This window comes from Oncorhynchus mykiss, chromosome 18 (genome assembly GCF_057628025.1).
Source record: "Oncorhynchus mykiss isolate SJ-2025 chromosome 18, ASM5762802v1, whole genome shotgun sequence".
NCBI lineage: Eukaryota > Metazoa > Chordata > Actinopteri > Salmoniformes > Salmonidae > Oncorhynchus > Oncorhynchus mykiss.
In genome coordinates, this window is record NC_143039.1 from 67,708,876 (window position 1) to 67,732,684 (window position 23,809).

The 23,809-nt window shown below is 44.3% G+C and overlaps 1 pseudogene across 1 annotated transcript in view; it reads right to left on the minus strand.

The window, feature by feature from the left end:
* LOC110496641 (syndetin-like) overlaps positions 1-23,809 on the minus strand; it is a 91,113-nt pseudogene that overhangs the window by 38,041 nt on the left and 29,263 nt on the right. Inside the window, exon 4 of the transcript XR_016488602.1 lies at positions 6,819-6,951. The product of XR_016488602.1 is annotated as a syndetin-like (transcript). The remainder of the gene's footprint in view (positions 1-6,818; positions 6,952-23,809) is intronic.

Genomic DNA, 23,809 nt, shown 5'->3' on the forward strand with positions numbered 1-23,809 from the left:
TACAAACAAAGGATCAGACTATTATTCCTGGTCGTAATGCTGGTAATGCTGGTGAGTTACCACCGCTCTGATATCCAAAAGTTCTACTTGGCTGTATGTCATAACACAAATAAATTCCTGGACTAATAATTTAAGAAATAACACATAAAAATCAAAATAGTGCAAAGTTTCCTAAGAGCTAGAAGCACGGCAGCCCTATCCATCCACCATTTCAAACTAGAGATTTCATGGCTAATTGAGGTAAGATAATAATTCTGCTCAGAATATGCGTGCATAAACTACACATTGACACATCCAGCCCAAAGCGGAAGATTTAAAAAATACAAAGTTCCAGAGCTTGTCTTTAACAAGTGAGCAAGAAGGGAGATTAGCTCTTCTGACTGTCTAGGAGATGTAGAGAAAAGGTTAATGCTACTAATGGGAACAGGGGAGGGAGGAAAGAGGAGAGGAGCCCGATGAGGAGGGTGATGTAACCGTGCAAAGACTTAAATGGTTAGATAAAGTAGTTCTAGGTTACTTTCTATCCAGGTTGGGCCTCAGTTTGACACCAGCATAATATGAATTAATATAGTGATAGAAGTCATTGCAATGTTCTCCAGAAAAATATCACAGCAGGGTCAAAGCAGTTAAACTTGGACAAGGAAAAATCTGGGAAGTGAGTGAGGTGTGATGAAACAGCATCCAGGGGCTTTCATTGTGTTACTGTTACACATTTCAAAATTGTAAACAGATATTCTCCCCCGACAACGGAAAGGAAGGATGCCAGAAAACAACCAGCCAACGTCTCACAGACTACAGCATAAAGTTCCAAGATGTAATTTCGCCAAGTACTTCAACAAGATAAAACTGTGACAAGGAGCCTTGAGAAACCTGGACAGTCTCCAGTCAAATCCTAGACAGCCAAAACTTAATTTAAACACCCATTTAAAACAAATTAATTACTTGATATTTAAGCAATAAGGCACGGGGGGGGGGTGGTATACGGCCAATATACCACGGCTAAGGGCTGTTCTTAAGCACGACGCAACGCGGAGTGCCTGGACACAGCCCGTAGCCGTTGTATGGTGGCCATATACAACAAACTCCAGAGATTCCTTATTGCTATTATAAACTGGTTACCAACGTAATTAGAGCAGTAAAATGCCATTTTTTTGTCATACCCGTGGAATACGGTCTGATATACCATGGCTGTCAGTCAGTCAGCTTTCAGGGCTCGAACCACCCAGTTTATAATTCATCTTTTGACCTGGCAACCACATTTACTTCATCATCACGTTGGAAGCGACGAAGATGACGTTGGAGTGTGAAAACACACAACAAAGCTGGTCACAGGCCAGGGAAAGCAATTTACCTGCTGATAGGCCCGGCAAATGAAGGAGAGAAGCCGCCTTAACAAATACAGAGGTTAGTAGCAGAGGCAATGGAAGGCAATGGGAGGCGTAATTGTCCATTTTCGCCCAGGGATTGCTCTATTATTTAATGTCTCAGACACACATAATTAGCCAAGCAATCATGTGCATGAAAATGCCTAAATGATCAGGATCAGAAGGAACTGGTGTAGCTACGTATCAATGACGACTATGGAGTCACTTTTGGTCTGAATCAAGGAAGGCAGTTGTCCAAATTAGGCCTTAATATATCATAGTCACACCAAGAAATAACACAAAAAAACAGGACATGTTGTGAGAAATCCTATGCTCCTAAGACATTTTTTTATTTTATTTTTCATTTTACCTTTATTTAACTAAGCAAGTCAGTTAAAGAACAAATTCTTATTTTCAATGACGGCCTAGGAACAGTGGGTTAACTGCCTTGGTCCGGGGCAGAACAACAGATTTTTACCTTGTCAGCTCGGATTCAATCTTGCAAACTTTCGGTTAATAGTCCAACGCTCTAACCACTAGGCTACTTGTCGCCACATCATAAGCCAATCACAAATGACCGTGAAAAAACCCAACTTGTTCACCAACAGCAAACGTTACTAGTTCATCGATCTTGATTTCATGTTGGTTTCATCTTGGAATGAGGCGAAGCTGTACTCGTGTCAAGGCCCCCTCTGTCCTGGATTGAGTGTATGTTTAGCGTGGAGGTTCTAAGCGAAAGGTCAATATGAAGGGTTCCAGTCAGTGCTGTGAGCTTGTAACCAATCCACTAACATCAGCCATTTATCCTCTCACCACCGAGGACCTGTCCATGCTGATCGAATATGACACTGGGTGAGCTAAGGCTGCAAATTCAATTTGGCAAGATGGGAGGGAACCCTTCGCCCATATTCAATTCAGAAACAACTTCCCTTTATTGAGTGGTGACAATAATTACTGATACATCATGGTGACAGGTTCATTATAGCAGCTGTGGTGACGCTCCGTGGAGGTGATGTAGGCTGCGTACCGAATAACACCCTATTCCCTGAATAGGGGCTCTGGTTAAAAGCAGGGCACTTTATCTGGAATAGGGTGCCACTTGGGATGCATACGCAGCGTTGCAGCCATCAAGGGACCTTTAAATTATTTTCTCCAATGACAGAGAGGAGCCTGGCGGTCATGCAGGGCGCCCGGTAGAACGTGTTGGGGACAAGGACACACCGCACAGTCTGACAAATTAAGGCCAGCATGTGAATCACTCTTCTTAAGGCTTTGGTATACACAGAGATGTATACCCACTTATAAGAACACACAAACCGAATGCACACACACGTACCAAACACACACACACACACACCTTTTACGTAGAGGAAGGTTGAAAGCGTATACAGAGTGAGGACACCTTCACTTAGAGGGTAGTAGAGGACAGCCAATCACACCCACTGATATGACAGCACCTCTTGATGGATGGCCCCGCCTCCTCTGATTAGCACTGAATGTTCCTTCACTCACAGAACAAGGAGATATGCTTAACTAAGGTTTGGAAGCTGGAGACTTGAAGGTTGCGTTCCAAGCGGAAACCTATTCCCTATTTAGTACACTACACAGGGAATAGGACGCCATTTGGATCTCAGCCGAAGTCTCAACGGCACCAGTGATCAGGGGATAAAGGCATTACCATAGTCCTATTCGTCATCGCCCATTTTCTTAATCAATCCAATGAACTGAAGGGGGAAATGAAACCCCTTTTCCACAGAGAAAGGACAAGTTCCGCATCTGAGCCAAAACTACTATTGATTGAAAAAGTATTTGAAAATGCAAACTAATAAGAAGGAACAGAAAACTTTGCTAAATGATACAACTGAAACTTTATCGCCATTGAAACAGAGCCAATGGTTGTTTGTCCCAGACTTGGATACCTTAGTAAGGTGATAGTAGTGATGACAAGCTGGAAGTTTCTTGCTTATCCCAACATACACTCATCTTGGACTGCCTTTGTGGTCTCAAATTATCTAGATACCTGCATCTCTCTGGCTCATAGTTATACACACTACCAGTCAAAAGTTTGGACACCTACTCATTCAAGGGTTTTTCTTTATTTGTTCTATTTTCTACATTGTAGAATAATAGTGAAGACATCAGAACTATGAAATAACACATAGAATAATGTAATAACGAAAATAGTGTTAAACAAATCCAAATATGTTTTAGATTCTTCAGAGTAGTCACCCTTTACCTTGATGACATCTTTGCACACTCTTGGCATTCTCTCAACCAGCTTCACCTGGAATCCTTTTCCAACAGTCTTGAAGGAGTTCCCACATATGCTGAACACTTGTTGGCTGATTTCCCTTCACTGTGCGGTCCAACTCATCCCAAACTATCTCAATTGGGTTGAGGTCGACTGATTGTGGAGGCCAGGTCATCTGATGCAGCACTAAATCACTCTCCAAGTGTGACTGAAATTTTCCGGATTGACTGACCTTCATGTCTTTAAAGTAATGATGGACTGTCATTTCTCTCTGCTTATTTGAGCTGTTCTTGCCATAATATGGACTTGGTCTTTTACCAGATCTGGCTATCTTCTGCATCTTTTGTATACCACCCCTACCTTGTCACAACACAACTGATTGGCTCAAACACATTGAGAAGGAAAGAAATTCCACAAATTAACTTTTAACAAGGCACACATGTTAATTGAAATGCATTCCAGGTGACTACCTCATGAAGCTGGTTGAGAGAATGCCACGAGTGTGTAAAGCTGTCATCAAGGCAAAGGGTGGCTACTTTGATGAATCCCAAATATAAAATATTTGAGTAGGTGTATATATAAATACACATTCTGCCTTTTCAGCAGATAGGCCATTAGCTTAGCTACCTTGTAATAACATGTAAATCTCTCTGAGCGATTCACTATGGCCTGTTTTGGTGACCATAGCAGTATTGCACTTGATAACCCTGTTTGATTGTGATGGGGGGGTTGGGTTTCTCAGAAAAGTAGAACACTCCAAACGTCATTCATTTGATCTAATCTAAATATCATGTAAACAATGCGTGGTCCTCCCTGTGGCTGTACGGAATCATCCTTAATAAATACATGAATAATACATAATTAACTCCTAACAGGGGGTGAGCACTGAGGGACATGATGTTGTCTGTAATTAGGATAAATACATACATATTTTTCTCTTACTAATATCAATCAAAACAGCGCTTAAATTGAAATTAACATGATAATGGAATGGAAATGTACTGTATATTTATAGGTTTAAATATCACAGTTTATCTCCATTTATCTCCATCGTGTGGATCTAATCATCTAATCATTAGATTAATCATTAGAAACATTAGATTCAAGAGGTCTTTGGAGGGCTCGGTGACTTTTCAAAGTCAGCAGTGTGTTGGCGTCAACAAAGCACAAGCACCTATCACTTTCAGGCTCGGTTGGTTCAATGACCTTCTACATGGACAGCCTGAAAGAGGGAGAGCCACTGAAGCAACACTAGAAAACAAATTCCACTTGACTATCAACACACTGGTAAGTGCGGCGACAAATTCAACCTCAATTACCCATACCATCACACCAATGTGTGCTGTGTGGGCTGTGCAAATGCAGCGCTGCGCATTCACAACCATTTTCGTTATATGAGGTGGGCAGACGAGAAGGCTCTGCTCTCTACAAAGGGCAAATGCAATACTTACAAATCCATCAATCTCTGTGATCAGGGGATAAGGCATCATGGTCCTACTCGTCATCGCCCATTTCCTTAATTAATCCAACATACAGAAGGAGGAAATGAAACGCCTTTTCCACAGAGAAAGGACAAGCTCTGCATTTGAGCTACTGCTGATTGACAAAGTATTTGAAAAGGCAAACTAACAGGAAGAAATTGTCACGCGTGCTCCCGCTCTCCCTCTGGCGCTCAGGCTGCCATTATTACGCACACCTGTCACCATCATTACGAGCAGCTGCACAATATGGGACTCACCTGGACTCCTTTGATGATTGACTTCCCTATTTCGGTTTGCTCCTCACTTTGTTCCCGGTGTCAGCATTAATCTGGTTATGTGTTCATGTCCAGACACTGTCCTGTCCTATGTCTGTTACTAATTAAATGTTCACTCCCTGTACTTGCTTCTCGTCTACCAGCGTCGAGCCTTACAGAAAAAGAGAACTTTACTCAACAATAAACCTGAAACAGTAGCTCTGCTCTCTATAAAGGTCAAATACAATACTTAGAAATCAAATCAATCTCCAGGTTTACATCTGTGGGACAGTAATGGGGGTGGCAGGTAGTTTAGCGGTTAAATGTGATTAACCCCCCAAAAATCGCTGATTTGAAACCCCGAGCTGACAAGGTGGAAAAATCTGCCGTTCTGCCCTTGAGCCAGGCAGTTAACCCCCACCAGCCCCTAAACTGCTCCCCTGGACGTCAATTAAGGAAGCCCCACGCACCTCTGATTCAGAGGGGTTGGCTTAAATGCGGAAGGCACATTTAGGTTGAACTCATTCAGTTGCGCAACTAACTACTGTAGGTATCCCCTTTTCCCTAATGAAAGTCAACTCCCCTTTCTTTTTTATATATTTCTGTACACAATCAGCTTAAATTGATTCAGGGGTGGCTAATAAAAAGTGTCTAGCTTCTAAGAACTTCTAGAGGACGAGGGGAAACTACGGCAGCAGAAATGCAAGACGAACTGTACAACGTGAAGGTGAGGGCGGCTAAAGAAGGGATCTTTATTATATGGAATGTTCCAGGCGTTTAGGTGTATTAAGCCTAAGGGAATCAGGGCTTTAGGTGTAATAAGCCTAAGGGAATCAGGGCTTTGGGTGTAATAAGCCTAAGGGAATCAGGGCTTTAGGTGTAATAAGCCTAAGGGAATCAGGGCTTTAGGTGTATTAAGCCTAAGGGAATCAGGGCTTTAGGTGTAATAAGCCTAAGGGAATCAGGGCTTTAGGTGTATTAAGCCTAAGGGAATCAGGGCTTTAGGTGTAATAAGCCTAAGGGAATCAGGGCTTTGGGTGTAATAAGCCTAAGGGAATCAGGGCTTTAGGTGTAATAAGCCTAAGGGAATCAGGGCTTTAGGTGTAATAAGCCTAAGGGAATCAGGGCTTTAGGTGTAATAAGCCTAAGGGAATCAGGGCTTTAGATGTAATACGCCTAAGGGAATCAGGGCTTTAGGTGTAATAAGCCTAAGGGAATCAGGGCTTTAGGTGTATTAAGCCTAAGGGAATCAGGGCTTTAGGTGTGTTAAGAATAAGGGAATCAGGGCTATAGAAGTACGAGAGGTTAGAGGGTGGAGAGTGAATAAGGGCTTTAGTGGTTGCTTACCTGAATTAAAGGGGAGGGGACCGTGCAACGCTGAATTAAAGGGGAGGGGCTATTGGTCAGCCAAAGGCCTAGTTAGTGCTGAATTAAGGGGATGGGCTAGATATTGGTGGGACAGGTGTACCTGTGGCGGTTGCGGAGTCCTCCTTGTCACGCTCCTCGTGCCACTGCATGGTCCGGTGATAGCTGAGCATCACCTCCCATAATTCCTTGCACAGGTCGCTAAGGCAGGGGAAGTAGCTGTCTGGAGTGATGTGCTGCGGATGAGACAGAAAAGATGGAGACAAAAATGGAAAAAGAGAGTGGGAGGGAGGGAGAGATTAAGTGGGAGAGAAAAAGAGAGTGGGAGAGAAAGAGATGTGTTAGATACACTTCCTGTTTTTTCTTCCTGTGAGGTCACAATGAAGAAATTATGTGATTGCCAGACATCAATTATTAGCCCAGCACCTAAAGATGTACGTATGCTCACAACCATTTCTGTGGAGTTATTTTTGACCACAGGACTTGATGTGTAGCCTATAAGCGTGGGTTTGTTTAACACCCAAACAGCCAGAGGCCAGAAAAGGATGAAATATGCCACTGAACGTAATTGGCCACAAATTTCTACTGATCATCCATAATCAAGGAGAACTTTGATATATAACAGTCCAAATAGCAGTCATTTACAGCAGAGAAATGTTGATGTCTGGCTGAAACTCTTCTCCTATCCATCCTGTTGGTCTTGCTTAAGCCTGATTTGTAGCCTTCCAGTTGACATTCAAGGACTCACATCTGAGGAGAAACTTCATCTCAGTGCTCCTTTAATCAGTCAGTAGCATAATGAATAGACCTCACCAAAGAGAACAGTGGAACAGCTAACTGTCATCCCAGAAGATGTCATTCAAATTAGGATGGGGTTGTATGTGAAGGGGTAGGCTACTGGCAGACAGGCAGGTAGACAGGCGCTTATCTTCAAACCGTCTTGCAGCCAGAGAGAACAGGCTGTGTGTTTTTATCTTTTTCTGACCCACAGACACCGATGGTTCAGTAATGAACCTGAAACTATTACATCGACGACAACGTCGAACACTATTAAATTCCTTGTGCCTGACCCCCAAAAAATTATAAAAAGTCCAAAGAAATGTATTATATTGACCTTTAGTAGGCCCATCAAAACATGACCTGCCTCTTGTGGCACAATTTCAGGCACAAAGCAATCTAGTAATACTTTTTGGCCAACCTCAACATAGCAGCTAGCATTGTCATAACTCTCTATGGCTGGCATTGAGAGGCTCGCCCCATCAAGCCCAGTGGTGCACAGAGCTCCGAGGCTACATACCTCGTGGCCTGACACAGATCAAGGAACATATCTCCAGCCATAGTTTTCAACACCGTCAGAGACTAAAGAGTCATCATTGCATTCGGAAAGGAGTCTGCTGCCGCTCACCAGAAGCTCTATGATGCCAATTGTTTTAAACATAGCTCCGCGTGTGATAACCTCGAGTTCCCTCTACCAGGCAGCTGTAAATTACCGACAGCTAGCCACGCACACCAGGGCTTTCTGCAGGGGCAAACAGTGCATAGCGACACTGACTGTGGGAAAGCTAACAGGAGCGAAGGGTTACGGATCAATTTATGTATTGCAGCCGTCTCTCTTTCCCCTCTCAGAGTTTACTGCCAGCCTGTAAATTAGAGGAAGCCAGGGTTCAGGCTGCCAGACCCACCCGGCTGCCAGACCCACCAGGCTGCCAAACTCTTTCTCCGAGTGCCTCTGGGTGAGAGAATTCACAATCGCAAACAGCGAGTCGAGTGAATGATATCATTCAGTGACCCCACCCCATGAGTTTGGTTAAATGTTAAAAAAAAGGAAGGTAATACTAACATAGAGCCCTCTGAGCCTCCTGACTGGCATAGCGGTCTAAGGCACTGCATTGCAGTGCTAAAGGCGTCACTACAGATCCGGGTTCGATCCCGGGAAAGCCATGAGGCAGTGCACAATTGGCCCAGCGTCGTCCGGGTTAGGGGAATGTTTGGCCGGCCGGGATGTCCTTGTCCTATCACGCTCTAGCGACTCCTGTGGTGCGCCGGGCACATGCACGCTGACACGGTTGCCAGTTGGACGGTGTTTCCTCCTACACATTAGTGCGGCTTCATGTTTCGCATGATTTGACCCGACCAGGGTCTGTAGTGACACCTTTAGCACTGAGATGCAGTGCCTTAGACTGCTGCGCCACTCGGGAGCCCCATTTCATCCAAAAGATATTCTATTGGGTTTTATCAGCAACAAAGTTCAGATACGCTATGGTGTTCATTGCTCAATTGGTTTCAAAGGACCAAATGTGCATCCCCAATCCAGTACACCACTACTGTACCGTTGACACCAGGCAGGATGGGGCCATGGACTCATGCTGTTTACACCAAATGCTGACTCTGCCATCAGCATGACACAATAGGAACTGGGATTCGTTGGACGAGGCAATGTTTTTCCACTACTCATTTGTCCAGTGTTGGTGATTGCGTGCTGGAGTCACTTTTTCTTGTTTTTAACTGATGGAACCAGGTGTGGTCTTCTGCTGCAATAGCCCATCCGTGACAAAGATCAACTAGTTGTGCGTTTCGAGATGCCGTTCTGCACACCCCAGTTGTACTGCACCGCTATTTGTCTGTTTGTGGCCAGTCTGTTAGCTTGCGTGATTCTCAGTAATCCACAGACATTGTTGTGCGTGAAAAGCCCAGAAGGCCAGCCGTTTCTAAGATACTGGATGCAGCTCGCCTTGCACCGATGATCAAACCACAAGCAAAGAGGCTTAGGTCACTCGTTTTGCCCATTCTAACATTCAATTGAACATTAACTGAATGCCTCGATGCCCGTCTGCCTGCTTTATATAGCAAGCCACGAACATGTGACTAGGACTGTGGCGGTTATTACATTTTGTCAGACAGTTACTGTCATGCAAAAGACTGCTGGTCTCACGGTAATTGACCGTTAATTAACAAACACGTTTAGAATCTTTCGGCATCCAAGCATACAAGATGCATACAAGCCACTGACGCGCGCCTTGGCAACGTCTACTGTACATTTAAAAAGTCTCATAAATAATGAGATCAATCAATTGAATGTAGACCATCACAATAAATCCAATATTTATTTTAGTCAGGTCTAAAGAAACATTATGATACAAAGAAGAACAGAATGAGTTGGCCTACTGTATGTTATCTGACTATGCTCAATACTCCATGTAGGCGTGTTCATTTAGCAGACAAGATATGCTTATAAGTCCCATGCCAGTCTTTTTATATTATATGATTTTATAGTAAGAAGAATATAATTTATCCTATCTGAATAAAATACAAAGGATATTTTTCCCATTCCGGAGCGAATGTGCATATGAAGTTGCTATTTTGAGCATAAAAGTAAACATAAATATGCTAGATTTAGAATTATTAGGCAACTTAGATGTGAATGATACAAACCTAAGAATGTGTTAGAAATCAGAACATAATAGGCTGCATGGTGCAACTAAAGGCTCTTGATGATTTGAGAAAGTCACAAAAAAAAGCTTGATCTCTGTTCCTGGCCTCAGGCTGCACAGCTGTTCTCTCATCAAGTGATCTTATTTTCACCCAACAGACTATTCTCAATGAATCTTTACTAATATGTCAAATGTGTTTAGATTTAGAATGTATCAAATGGGCAGGAACAGGGGCAGGGGAAAATAGACGTCATCTGTATGTGCTGGAATAATGAAGGGATGCACCCCTATAAAACTTTTCCCCGTGCAGGATACTCATTAGCAATGAGTTGCTCAGTTGGTAAAACCTCTCACATTAACATTCAACAACAGTCACTGGGACAATTAGCTGGGTAGTTAAACCACAATAAACAGACACGAAGCAGCTTAACTATAGTCCTCCCGCAGTGTAGAATAAACCCTTCTAAAAAATAAATCCCCCCCCCAAAAAAAGACAACAGACAAATTATTCCGATGGGAAAATATTTTTTAGATTTACACAAACACTGGTTTCATGGGGGAAATGGTCACATGACTATGTCTCACACATGGACTATTTAAAAGTCACCTACGAACAAGCCACCCAGCACATGGGGTGTATTCACAGGGAACCAAATGGAAGCAAAACGGGGAGGGACTAATGTAAACTTGTCCAATAAGAAACACTTGTTTTAGCTGCAGAAACGTTTGTTGCAAAGTGTTTTGCTACAGTTGGCCAAGTTCCTGGCTGCCCTTACCAATAACCTAGTATGGCATCATGTGATGCAATCAGTGAGTTTGTGGATGTTGACGCTGTCTGTCCCCTCGTGAGATGTTTGAGATGGAGCTAATATCAGACAACACAGAGCCTAATAGAGGAGCAGCTATAGCAGCCTAAAACAATCACGCCTCGCCTCTCACGCCTCAGTACACACAATATCACACAGACACACACAGCTGACTGCTAGATCCATTTCATCTCAGCCAATTCCATATCTTTCTAATGCCTGCCACCATACTTAGAAGCAATAACAGCGTGTCACTGATGTGTCAAGCATTCCTTTACTGTGGGATATTATGAGAATTTTGCTATTATTGGAGACAAAAATGGGTTAATCCCAAGACAATATGTCACCAATAATACTTCCAGATTTCAAAAGCATGATGCAGTGCCTTTAGAATGTATTCATACCCCTTGACTTATTCCACCTTTTGTTGTGTTACAGACTGAATCTAAAATGGATTAAATAAAAAAAATTCTCACCCATCTACACACAATACCCCATAATGACAAAGTGAAAACATGTGTTTAGAAATCTTTGCAAATGTATTGAAAATGAAATACAGAAATATTTAATTTACATAAGTATTCACAACCCTGAGTCAATACTTTGTAGAGCTATCTTTGGTGGCGACTACAGCTTTGAGTCGTCTGGATCTTGGGATTTTCTTCCTCACAGATTTTCTCAAGCTCTGTTAAGTTAGATGGGGAGTGGCGGTGAACAGCAATCTTCAAGTCTTTCCACAGATTTTCAATGGGATTCAAGTCTGGGCTTTGGCTGGGTCACAAGGACTTTCACATTCTTGTTCTGAAGCCATTCCAGCGTTGCTTTGGCTGTGTGCTTGGGATCATTGTCTTGTTGGAACGTAAATCTTTGCCAGTCTAAGATTGTTTCCACTCTGAAGTAGGTTCTCATCAAGGATTTTCCTGTATTTGGGCTCCATTCAATGTTCCCTCTATCCTTACCAGTCTCCCAGTCCGTGCCGCTGAAAAGCATCCCCATAGCACGATGCTGCCACCACGCTTCAAGGTAGGGATCGTGTTAGACAGGTGATAAGCTGTGCCTGGTTTTATCCAGACAGCGCTATGCATTCAGACCCAAGACTTACATTTTTGTCTCATCAGTCCACAGAATCTGTTGCCTTATGCTCCCAGAGTCTTTCACGTGCCTTTTTGCAAAACTCCAGCCGTGCTGTCACGTGTCTTTTTTTCAGGAGTGGCTTCCGTCTGGTCACTCTCCCAGATTGGTGAAGTGCTATAGAGTCTTTCTGGCATATTCTCCAATCTCAGCCAAGGAACTCTGTAGTTCTGTCAGAGTGGTTATTGAGTTCTTGGTCACCTCCCTGACCAAGGTCCTTCTTGCCCAGTTTCTCAGTTTGGTTGGAACGCCAGCTCTAGGCAGTCTGGGTAGTTCCATATTCTTTCAATTTCCCAATCATGGAGACCACTGTGTCCTTGGAAACGTTCAACACACTCGAGAAATTGTTTTATACCCTTCCCAGATATATGCCTCATCACAATGTCTCGGAGATCTACAGACAGTTCCTTGAACTTAATGGTATAGTTTCTGCTCTGACATGCACTGTCAAATGTGGGACCTTATATAGACAGGTGTGTTCCTTTCTAAATCATGTCCAAACAACTGAATTGGCCACAGGTGGACTCCAATCAAGTTTCAGCGACATCAAGGATGATCAAAGGAAATTGGATGCACCGGAGTTCAATTTGGAGCATCATAGCAAAGAGGTGTGAATACTTATGTAAATGAGATATTTCTGTGTTTGTAACACAACAAAATGTGGAATAAGTCAAGGGGTATGAATACTTTCAGAAGGCACTGTGTACCATGTTTAATATCTCAGATTGAGGAGACAAAAGTAAATTGCCTCCCCCATCCAACCCCAGTGGCTACCTGTTATCAAAGTGTTAAATGAGTGATCCACATCCTAGAGGACTATCAATGGTCCAGCCCTGCCATTTGATGGTGATGCTCTCCTGCTATGGTAGGAAATATCACAGCACATTGCCAGGCAACTGGGACTAGTTGGCAGGAGAAAGGGGTCGCAGGTCTTCCTTCCAAGCCCCCCCAGGGGGTTAGCATCAGCCGGGCAGACCAGAGGAACAGCCAGCTGGACACACACGGACACTACACCTGCTCCGGGTAAGGTCCCAGCTGGGTGTTTTATCTCCAGAGAGTATTCTCTACACCGCCAGAGGGCAGGTTGGATTTGATGTATGGAGAGGCACTGGAGTCCGATCACTGCATCATTCAGACAGAGAGCTGAGTACAGTGTTTTGGGGCGGCTAGGGTCGGAGGGAGATGAGGTGGCTTAAATTCCTTTCCTTTTTTTTTTAGCTGATTCACTTCCATTTTGAGATGTGATCATAGTGCTTTCCCAAACTGCAGAGGATGAAAAAAAAACAGCACCCTGCCTACTGCCTACTAGTCAGCAATCTGCAGATCTGCCGAGCCAGCAAAGCACAACATCATCTCCTCCTCCTTCATCAAAGTGCAGCTAGCCTTCTCAAGGACAATACAACACATTCATTCAGTCATGGTGGCAACACTGGCAGGCCACTGCACTGCCCACACCTCAGGCAAGTTACAGTGATGTTTCACGACAAAATCAAACTATGTCAGAAGCTGGTGGCATGTCTTGTGGGGTATGCATGGTTGTCTGAGACGTTTTGACAACACTTTTGGCCACGACTGTAAATCTCTCATGGCTCAAAGTGGAGGAAAGATTAACTTCATCACTAATTGTTTTTTTCAGAATTTTTGACAAGCTGTGTGCTAGTAGTTTAAACAGACACCTCGGTGCACACAGCTTGTCAAAAATTCTGAAAAAAACAATTAGTGATGAAGTTAATCTTTCCTCCACTTTGAGCCATGAGAGATTTACAGTCGTGGCCAAAAGTGTTGAGAATGACACAAATATTAATTTACACAAAGTCTGCTGCCTCAGTGTTTAGATATTTTTGTCAGATGTTACTATGGAATACTGAAGTATAATTACAAGCATTTCATAAGTGTCAAAGGCTTTTATTGACAATTACATGAAGTTGATGCAAAGAGTCAATATTTGCAGTGTTGACCCTTCTTTTTCAAGACCTCTGCAATCCTCCCTGTCATGCTGTCAATTAACTTCTGGGTCACATCCTGACTGATGGCAACCCATTCTTGCATAATCAATGCTTGGAGTTTGTCAGAATTTGTGGGTTTTTGTTTGAGTGAGCCCACTCCCTTGGCTGAGAAGCAACCCCACACATGCATGGTCTCAGGATGCTTTACTGTTGGCATGACACAGGACTGATGGTAGCGCTCACCTTGTCTTCTCTGGACAAACTTTTTTACGGATGCCCCAAACAATCGGAAAGGGGATTCATCAGAGAAAATGACTTTACCCCAGTCCTCAGCAGTCCAATCCCTGTACCTTTTGCAGAATATCAGTCTGTCCCTGATGTTTTTCCTGGAGAGAAGTGGCTTCTTTGCTTCTTTACACCAGGCCATTCTCCAAAAGTCTTCACCTCACTGTGCGTACAGATGCACTCACACCTGCCTGCTGCCATTCCTGAGCAAGCTCTGTACTGGTGGTGCCCCGATCCCGCAGCTGAATCAACTTTAGGAGACGGTCCTGGCGCTTGCTGGACTTTCTTGCGCGCTCTGAAGCCTTCTTCTCAACAATTGAACCACTCTCCTTGAAGTTCTTGATCATCCGATAAATGGTTGATTTAGGTGCAATCTTACTGGCAGCAATATCCTTGCCTGTGAATCCCTTTTTGTGCAAAGCAATGATGACGGCATGTGTTTCCTTGCAGGTAACCATGGTCGACAGAGGAAGAACAATGACTCCAAGCACCACCCTCCTTTTGAAGCTTCCAGTCTGTTATTCGAACTCAATCAGCATGACAGAGTGATCTCCAGCCTTGTCCTCGTCAACACTCACAACACTCGTCAACACAGGGACTTTGCAATTAATTGCAATTCATCTGATCACTCTTCATAACATTCTGGAGTATATGCAAATTGCCATCTTACAAACTGAGGCAGCAGACTTGGTGAAAATTCATATTTGTGTCATTCTCAAAACTTTAGGCCACGACTGTACATGCATATTATTAATGTTAGCTCTCTGTGTACATTTATTGGCTAGCTGCGCTGCCCTGTTCTGCCCTGTTGTTGAAACAAAAACACTTGTGTCATTTACCAAGACAACTCCTCTGAGTACAAAAAAAATCATAGTACCATGGTCTTAAACAAACCATCAGTCATTCCTGGCTATATGACTTGCAAGGAGGGCACAACTGACCATTACAGAAAGGCCTTATAGAGTATGATGCTCAGAGTGGGTGACCATGTGTGGCAGCGTGACACAGCGTTAGTGCTCCAGCATGGAGGGCTTTCATGTTCAGCCACCATGCACGATGCTTCTCTTTCTCTGCTTGTGCCACTGATTACAGTATAGAAGGCTACATGCAGACTGAGCAACTGTCTCCTTTTCATTGGTTTAATTCACACTTCACTGTGTTAATCAGCAAACGCCGCTCTTTCTCCCACGTCTCTCTTCTGCTCTCAGTGATCATTGGTGCATCTCTCACAGAGCTAACGGTCAGGAGAAAAAGTCCCCTGCTGTACCATATGGGAAATGTTCCTCAGCCTTTTCCTGAGACTTCATCGCCTACCAGAGCACTAGATAAACTCATCTGGTGTTACCGTGGTGATGAGTGAAGTGCAGACCTATCTGGCACATTGAAATATTAATTACTGAAAGCCTGGTTAACACTATTGTGCCTAGACAGCTTGAGATGTGAACGTTGTTACGAGCTAGAGTGGGTGAATCATCATGCCATGCTAGAATAAATCACCTCATTAACTCCATGCCAAGGACAATTTGGAAGACACAAACAACAGTGTCTGTTTAATCTGAGATACATGAATGACTGCTAGCTGAAAATCTACCTTCCATTCAGTTTAAGCACAAATAAATACAAACTGAGTTTTAGAGAAACTAAATATGAGAGTATATGAAACAGCATTTAAACAGCAAGACACAAGAAATGAGCTTCCAGGCCTGGAAATCTGGGATCATCGATGCAAAGGAAAGCTGACCTTTATAAATGAGAGAACACAACAAACGGCCCCAGCATTGAGTTGTTTATTGATGCTGTTATACAAGAAGATAAACACCCTTTTTCTATCGCAGCTGGAACGGAGGGAGATACTGGGTTATGTGTTTGGAGAAAGTATCAGTTTCACTCAATAATGATGCAAGCACAAAACACAGGACAGAGAGAGAGAGAGAGAGACTGTGAGAGATAGAGAGAGAGACTGTGAGAGATAGAGAGAGAGACTGTGAGAGATAGAGAGAGAGACTGTGAGAGATAGAGAGAGAGACTGTGAGAGTGAGAGGGAAATAAAACCAGACTTGAGCGTCCATGCCTGGAAATCTGGGAACATCAATGTAAATGAAAGCAGACCTCCTTCATATAAATGAGAGAACACAACAAACGGCCCCAGCGTTGAATTGTTTATTGATGCTGTTACACAAGAAGATAAACACCTTTTTGTATCGCAGCTGGTGAGCATAGCTTGGCTATTGAGAGAGGCCGCCATAGGCAGACCTGTATCGCAGCTGGTGAGCATAGCTTGGCTATTGAGAGAGGCCGCCATAGGCAGACCTGTATCGCAGCTGGTGAGCATAGCTTGGCTATTGAGAGAGGCCGCCATAGGCAGACCTGTATTGCAGCTGGTGAGCATAGCTTGGCTATTGAGAGAGGCCGCCATAGGCAGACCTGTATCGCAGCTGGTGAGCATAGCTTTGCTATTGAGAGAGGCCGCCATAGGCAGACCTGTATCGCAGCTGGTGAGCATAGCTTTGCTATTGAAAGAGGCCGCCATAGGCAGACCTGTATCGCAGCTGGTGAGCATAGCTTTGCTATTGAAAGAGGCCGCCATAGGCAGACCTGGCTCTTGAGAATACAGACTATGTGCACACTACCCACATAATGAGGTGGAAACCAAGCTGCACTTCCTAACCTCCTGCCAAATATATGACCATATTAGAGACACATATTTCCCTCAGATTACACAGACCCACAATGAATTTGAAAACAAATCTAATTTTGATAAACTCCCATATCTATTGGGTGAAATATTGAAGTGTGCCATCACAGCAGCAAGATGTGTGACCTGTTGCCACAAGAAGAGGGCAACCAGTGAAGAACAAACACCATTGTAAATACAACCCATATTTATTTCCCCTTTTTACTTGAACTATTTGCACATTGTTACAACACTGTACATAGCTTAATATAACATGTGAAATGTTTCTATTATTTTGAAACATCTATGGTTATCTGTTTTACATGCTTTGGCAACCATGACAATAAAGCCCTTTGAATTGAACTGTGAGAGAGACAGAGAGAGATGAGAGAGAGACAGAGGAGAGAGAGAGACAGAGACAGACAGAGAGAGAGAAAGACAGAGGAGAGAGAGACAGAGAGAGAGAGAGAGAGAGGAGAGAGAGAGAGAGAGAGAGGAGAGAGAGAAAGAGAGACAGAGGAGAGACAGACAGAGAGAGAGAGACAGAGGAGAGAGAGACAAAGAGAGACAGAGGAGAAAGAGACTGGGACAGAAGAGAAAGAGAGAGAGACAGAGAGCTGATAATGTTGTGTTGCCTCATTTGAAAGCTGATCTGAATGCTGAAAGGCCATGGAAGGTTCACCTCCACTAAGGGTTTCACAGTCCGTCACATGAACAATGGACCATTTAATTTGTTACACAATCGAGATACTGATTGTAATCAGTGAGTGAACCTTGGGATGATAGAATGTTGATGTAATCAAGAAGATATTATCTTTATATGGCCTGGCTGGTCAAGAGATAATGCAGGTATAGGTTTAAATCCAGCCTACTGCCCTTTCACACAACCCCTCTCCAACTGTCATCCTCTCTCTCTCTTTCCCCACTGTCATCCTCTCTCTCTCTTTCCCCACTGTCATCCTCTCTCTCTCTGTCACCACTGTCATCCTCTCTCTCTGTCTCCACTGTCATCCTCTTTCTCTCTTTCCCCACTGCCATCCTCTCTCTCTCTGTCTCCACTGTCATCCTCTCTCTCTCTTTCCCCACTGTCCTCCGCTCTCTCTCTGTCTCCACTGTCAACCTCTCTCTCTCTTTACCCACTGTGATCCTCTCTCTATATATTTCCCCACTATCTGTTCAATAAAAAATCTTTCAAAAATATATTTTTTGAAAAAGAGATGATTCTTATCAAACCCCATTATCATAACATAAGATACCCTTTCAACTCTGAAGGTACACTACATTACCAACAGTATGTGGACACCCCTTCAAATTAGTGTATTCCGCTATTTCAGCCAAACCTGTTGATGACAGGTGTATAAAATCGAGCACACCGCCATGCAATCTCCATAGACAAACATTGCCAGTAGAATGGCCATACTGAAGAGCTTATTGGCTTTCCAACAAGTCATTTCCAACAAGTCAGTTTGTCAAATTTCTGTCCTGCTAGAGCTGGCCCGGGCAACTGTAAGTGCTGTTATTGTGAAGTGGAAACGTCTAGGAGCAACAACGGCTCAGCCGCGAAGTGGTAGGCCACACAAGTTCACAGAACGGGACTGCAGAGTGCTAAAGTGCATAGAGTGTAAAATCATCTGTCCTCAGTTGCAACACTCACTACCAAGTTCCAAACTGCCTCTGGAAACAACGTCAGCACAATAACTGTTTGTCGGGAGCTTCATGAAATGGTCACCATGCGCAATGACAAGCGTCGGCTGGAGTGGTGTAAAGCTCGCCGCCATTGGACTCTGGAGCAGTGGACGCTTCTTCATCTGGCAGTCCAACGGACAAATCTGGGTTTGGCGGATGCCAGGAGAACGCTACCTGCCCCAATGCATAGTGGCAACTATAAAGTTTGGTGGAGGAGGAATAATGATCTGGGGCTGTTTTTCATGCTTCGGGCTAGGCCCCTTAGTTCCAGTGAAGGGAAATGTTAAAGCTACACCATACAATGACATTCTAGATGATAATGTGCTTTCAAATTTGTGGCAACAGTTTGGGGAAGGCCCTTTCCAGTTTCAGCATGACAATGCCCCCAGGCACAAAGCGAGATCCATACATACAGTGCCTTGCGAAAGTATTCGCCCCCTTGAACTTTGCGACCTTTTGCCACATTTCAGGCTTCAAACATAAAGATATAAAACTGTATTTTTTGTGAAGAATCAACAACAAGTGGGACACAATCATGAAGTGGAACGACATTTATTGGTAATTTCAAACTTTTTTAACAAATCAAAAACTGAAGAATTGGGCGTGCAAAATTATTCAGCCCCTTTACTTTCAGTGCAGCAAACTCTCTCCAGAAGTTCAGTGAGGATCTCTGAATGATCCAATGTTGACCTAAATGACTAATGATGATAAATACAATCCACCTGTGTGTTATCAAGTCTCCGTATAAATGCACCTGCACTGTGATAGTCTCAGAGGTCCGTTAAAAGCGCAGAGAGCATCATGAAGAACAAGGAACACACCAGGCAGGTCCGAGATACTGTTGTGAAGAAGTTTAAAGCCGGATTTGGATACAAAAATATTTCCCAAGCTTTAAACATCCCAAGGAGCACTGTGCAAGCGATAATATTGAAATGGAAGGAGTATCAGACCACTGCAAATCTACCAAGACCTGGCCGTCCCTCTAAACTTTCAGCTCATACAAGGAGAAGACTGATCATAGATGCAGCCAAGAGGCCCATGATCACTCTGGATGAACTGCAGAGATCTACAGCTGAGGTGGGAGGACAACAATCAGTCGTATATTGCACAAATCTGGCCTTTATGGAAGAGTGGCAAGAAGAAAGCCATTTCTTAAAGATATCCATAAAAAGTGTTGTTTAAAGTTTGCCACAAGCCACCTGGGAGACACACCAAACATGTGGAAGAAGGTGCTCTAGTCAGATGAAACCAAAATTGAACTTTTTGGCAACAATGCAAAACGTTATGTTTGGCGTAAAAGCAACACAGCTGAACACACCATCCCCACTGTCAAACATGGTGGTGGCAGCATCATGGTTTGGGCCTGCTTTTCTTCAGCGGGGACAGGGAAGATGGTTAAAATTGATGGGAAGATGGATGGAGCCAAATACAGGACCATTCTGGAAGAAAACCTGATGGAGTCTGCAAAAGACCTGAGACTGGGACGGAGATTTGTCTTCCAACAAGACAATGATCCAAAATATAAAGCAAAATCTACAATGGAATGGTTCAAAAATAAACATATCCAGGTGTTAGAAAGGCCAAGTCAAAGTCCAGACCTGAATCCAATCGTGAATATGTGGAAAGAACTGAAAACTGCTGTTCACAAATGCTCTCCATCCAACCTCACTGAGCTCGAGCTGTTTTGCAAGGAGGAATGGGAAAAAATGTCAGTCTCTCGATGTGCAAAACTGATAGAGACATACCCCAAGCGACAAAAGGTGGCGCTACAAAGTATTAACTTAAGGTGGCTGAATAATTTTGCACGCCCAATTTTTCAGTTTTTGATTTGTTAAAAAAGTTTGAAATATCCAATAAATGTCGTTCCACTTCATGATTGTGTCCCACTTGTTGTTGATTCTTCACAAAAAAATACAGTTTTATATCTTTATGTTTGAAGCCTGAAATGTGGCAAAAGGTCGCAAAGTTCAAGGGGGCCGAATACTTTCGCAAGGCACTGTAATTGGTTTGCCAAGATCAGTGTGGAAGAACTTTACTGGCCTGCACAGAGCCCTGACCTCACCCTATCAAACACCTTTGGGATGAATTGGAACGTCGACTACGAGCCAGGCCTAAGCCTGTAATCTGCACATCTTCATCTATTTACCGTAGTGCAGGTGAATAGTGCAGGTGAATAGTGCAGGTGACTAGTGCAGGTGAATAGGGTGCCATTTGGGACACAGCCAGGGAGTCCAGGAGAGGGGAGGGGGGAGACAGACAGACAGACAGACAGACAGACAGACAGACAGACAGACAAAGAGAGAGAGAAAGAGAGAGAGAAAGAGTGAGTGAGAAAGAAAGATGGTTGAAGTAGGGAAGGGGACCAATAATGATTCACAATATGATTTGACCTTTCTGTGTACCCCTTGAATTTGAATTTCAACGACTCATTGCAAAGTTCAGGACATTAGAGAGTGCAATTTACATACTATCCTGTATATATTTTATGATGTACCCTTCAGGGGAAGGTCTCGAGGGAGTGAGTGGTAGACAAGAGAGTGTCTCTAAATCCCCAAGCAACCTTTCTCTCTTCTGAAGTTTCTAAGTCTCAAGACTTATTCCAAGACAATTTGTTGCGTATTGCTGCCTTTCCCAGGTCGGTGTAGGTACTACACATTTATCTCATTCCCCCACACATCCATATTGACGCTCAGAAGATTAAATCACAAAAACATTTCTCACAAAGCAGCTTTCCTCCATTCTCCCCTGTTCTTAAAGAAACACGGAGAGAACTTTTCTGTTTAGTTTCCAGTGGAACTGGTGCCAAAGTAATAACAAAGATTTTATCTTCCTTAAAACCTGTTGCCAGTCACTGAGTGTGGAGCTGTGGATAAAAAGAGCCCCCTATCTAGTCTCATGTGTCATCAAAGGAACAGCCTGTCCACAATCTGTCTTTGTTAGGTTTGAGCTTCACAGTGATAAACATATGCGAGGCTAGCTAGCGCATAGCTCTACCTGTTTGGAGGCCAATCCATCGCGCAGCCCAATGCTAACAATGACACGCCCCTCAATCCAAAGTAGGGGAGGACGGGTCGGGGAGTCGCAGAAATCGTCCAGGCGACGCTGCAGACTGACTGCGCATACGAGAAGAGAAGTTGGAGGCTCAGCGGCCTGTTACAGCTCAATGACCTGTTACAGCTCAATGGATGAGCAGCCTGTTACAGCTCAATGACCTTACAGCTCAATGGCCTGTTACAGCTCAATGGCCTGTTACAGCTCAATGGCCTGTTACAGCTCAATGGCTCAGCGGCCTGTTACAGCTCAATGGCCTGTTACAGCTCAATGGCTCAGCGGCCTGTTACAGCTCAATGGCCTGTTACAGCTCAATGGATCAGCGGCCTGTTACAGCTCAATGGAGCAGCGGCCTGTTACAGCTCAATGACCTGTTACAGCTCAATGGCTCAGCGGCCTGTTACAGCTCAATGGCTCAGCGGCCTGTTACAGCTCAATGGCCTGTTACAGCTCAATGCCTCAGGGGCCTGTTACAGCCTCAATGGCCTGTTACAGCTCAATGGCCTGTTACAGCTCAATGCCTCAGGGGCCTGTTACAGCTCAATGACCTGTTACAGCTCAATGGCCTGTTACAGCTCAATGCCTCAGGGGCCTGTTACAGCTCAATGACCTGTTACAGCTCAATGGCCTGTTACAGCTCAATGCCTCAGGGGCCTGTTACAGCTCAATGGCTCAATGGCCTGTTACAGCTCAATGGCCTGTTACAGCTCAATGCCTCAGGGCCTGTTACAGCTCAATGGCTCAATGGCCTGTTACAGCTCAATGCCTCAGCGGCCTGTTACAGCTCAATGGCCTGTTACAGCTCAATTGCTGTTACAGCTCAATGGCCTGTTACAGCTCAATGGCCTGTTACAGCTTAATGCCTCAGCGGCCTGTTACAGCTCAATGGCCTGTTACAGCTCAATGGCTCAGCGGCCTGTTACAGCTCAATGCCTCAGCGGCCTGTTACAGCTCAATGGCTCAGCGGCCTGTTACAGCTCAATGGTTCAGCGGCCTGTTACAGCTCAATGGCCTGTTACAGCTCAATGCCTCAGTGGCCTGTTACAGCTCAATGCCTCAGCGGCCTGTTACAGCTCAATGCCTCAGCGGCCTGTTACAGCTCAATGCCTCAGCGGCCTGTTACAGCTCAATGCCTCAGCGGCCTGTTACAGCTCAATGCCTCAGCGGCCTGTTACAGCTCAATGCCTCAGCGGCCTGTTACAGCTCAATGCCTCAGCGGCCTGTTACAGCTCAATGCCTCAGCGGCCTGTTACAGCTCAATGCCTCAGCGGCCTGTTACAGCTCAATGCCTCAGCGGCCTGTTACAGCTCAATGCCTCAGCGGCCTGTTACAGCTCAATGCCTCAGCGGCCTGTTACAGCTCAAACCCACCCGGTGAGGAGGGAGAGTGAAAGTAATTTCTACTTAAATCTAGAAGCTCTGCTTCAGTACTTGGTGAGGCAAACTTAAACTATGCACTGTGCTCCTTGTAGATGTGAGGACAGTTTAAGACTTGAGGGTAGTTTAAGAATATTGAACTAGAAGCATAACTAGTTTTCTGCCACGGAAGGGACCACGGTCCCATCCTCAGAAACACCTTTAATAAATCCAGGCTCTAAAGCACAGAGTCAAGAAGATGCCCTAGTCCTTCAACCTGTCTTGATTAAAGCCTCCAACCCACATTTCTGGTGCTTCTCCCCATAGGAGTCCCAGATCTCATTCAAACCACAGCTGCTCCGCCATCTAGTGGTTAAGGTAGAAACAACAACACAGGGGGGAGTGGCAGCGTTTGATTCCCCCACTCAGCTGTGTCAGCAAGGTAATAAAAGGCTCAGGAAGAGAAGACAACTCACTCTGTGGAATTGTGATGCATGGCCCTGCTGATTGCAGGCACTTTATATGAGCATACAAATGTGATTTGGGTGTCTGGACCCAACCAAAGCTCTGGGCAGAGAGAGAGCGAGAGCGAGAGCGAGAGAGAGCGAGAGAGAGCGAGAGAGAGAGAGAGAGAGAGAGAGAGAGAGAGAGAGCGAGCAACAGAGTGCATTTGGTCAAATAAGACCACCACTACTGAGCAGCTGCTTTTCAAAAGAGACCATTTCTCGT